This window comes from Nanorana parkeri, unplaced genomic scaffold (assembly GCF_000935625.1).
Source record: "Nanorana parkeri isolate BGI_ZX_2015 unplaced genomic scaffold, ASM93562v1 scaffold946, whole genome shotgun sequence".
Lineage (NCBI taxonomy): Eukaryota > Metazoa > Chordata > Amphibia > Anura > Dicroglossidae > Nanorana > Nanorana parkeri.
In genome coordinates this window covers 544,161-545,693 of record NW_017307214.1, presented here as the reverse complement: position 1 = coordinate 545,693, position 1,533 = coordinate 544,161, and the positions used below count along the sequence as shown (strand labels likewise).

Genomic DNA, 1,533 nt, shown 5'->3' with positions numbered 1-1,533 from the left:
ATTCCTGGAGGGAGGAGGGGCTGCAGAGCCTGCTCCACCCCAATCTGTATGCAGTGACAGATCCGTGACATTCCTCCCGTGTAATCCAGCGACACGCTATGCACAGAGAAGCTTCGTATACGTCCAATAATTCATCTGTGCCGGAATTCAGCCTCCACATTCCAGGAGAGCTTCTCCAACTACAGACATCCACAGTTGGGAAAGGGTTCTATAACACCCACAATTAAAGGACCAAAGTGCCCCCCCCTCCATGAGATGCGAGATACTTCAGCAGCACAGGTTACAGCTTATGCCCATTTTGTGTCCCCTTCTACTGAAGTGCCCCAGGCAGCTGTCTGTTCTGCCTACCCCTCGTCCCTCACCCTGTCCCGCACCCTGTCCCTCACCCTGTCCCTCCCCCTGTCCCTCCCCCTGTCCCTCACTTGTCCCGCACCCTGTCCCGCACCCTGTCCCTCACCCTGTCCCTCCCCCTGTCCCTCCCCCTGTCCCTCACTTGTCCCGCACCCTGTCCCGCACCCTGTCCCTCACCCTGTCCCTCCCCCTGTCCCTCCCCCTGTCCCTCACTTGTCCCGCACCCTGTCCCGCACCCTGTCCCTCACCCTGTCCCTCCCCCTGTCCCTCCCCCTGTCCCTCACTTGTCCCGCACCCTGTCCCGCACCCTGTCCCTCACCCTGTCCCTCCCCCTGTCCCTCCCCCTGTCCCTCACTTGTCCCGCACCCTGTCCCGCACCCTGTCCCTCACCCTGTCCCTCCCCCTGTCCCTCCCCCTGTCCCTCACTTGTCCCGCACCCTGTCCCGCACCCTGTCCCTCACCCTGTCCCTCCCCCTGTCCCTCCCCCTGTCCCTCACTTGTCCCGCACCCTGTCCCGCACCCTGTCCCTCACCCTGTCCCTCCCCCTGTCCCTCCCCCTGTCCCTCACTTGTCCCGCACCCTGTCCCGCACCCTGTCCCTCACCCTGTCCCTCCCCCTGTCCCTCCCCCTGTCCCTCACTTGTCCCGCACCCTGTCCCGCACCCTGTCCCTCACCCTGTCCCTCCCCCTGTCCCTCCCCCTGTCCCTCACTTGTCCCGCACCCTGTCCCGCACCCTGTCCCTCACCCTGTCCCTCCCCCTGTCCCTCCCCCTGTCCCTCACTTGTCCCGCACCCTGTCCCGCACCCTGTCCCTCACCCTGTCCCTCCCCCTGTCCCTCCCCCTGTCCCTCACCCTGTCCCTCACCTGTCCCGCACCCTGTCTCATCACCTGTCCCGCACCCTGTCTCATCATGTCCCTCACTTGTCCCGCACCCTGTCCCTCACCCTGTCCCTCACCCTGTCCCTCACCCTGTCCCTCACCCTGTCCCTCACCCTGTCCCGCACCCTGTCCCTCACCCTGTCTCATCACTTGTCCCTCACCTTGTCCCTCACCCTGTCCACAGTGGATTTATATCCTTTGTGTCTATGGAGGAATACATTTGAATGCCAGTATTTCAGTTCAGCCTTAAAGGGGCCATCAGCGCCAATGATGGCACTGATGTATTCACCGCCATACTACACA

At 63.2% G+C, this 1,533-nt stretch overlaps 1 protein-coding gene across 1 annotated transcript in view; it reads right to left on the bottom strand.

Annotated features, from left to right (window-relative positions):
- Positions 1–1,533, bottom strand: part of FAM65C (family with sequence similarity 65 member C) — a 113,536-nt gene that overhangs the window by 90,054 nt on the left and 21,949 nt on the right. The window lies entirely within an intron of this gene.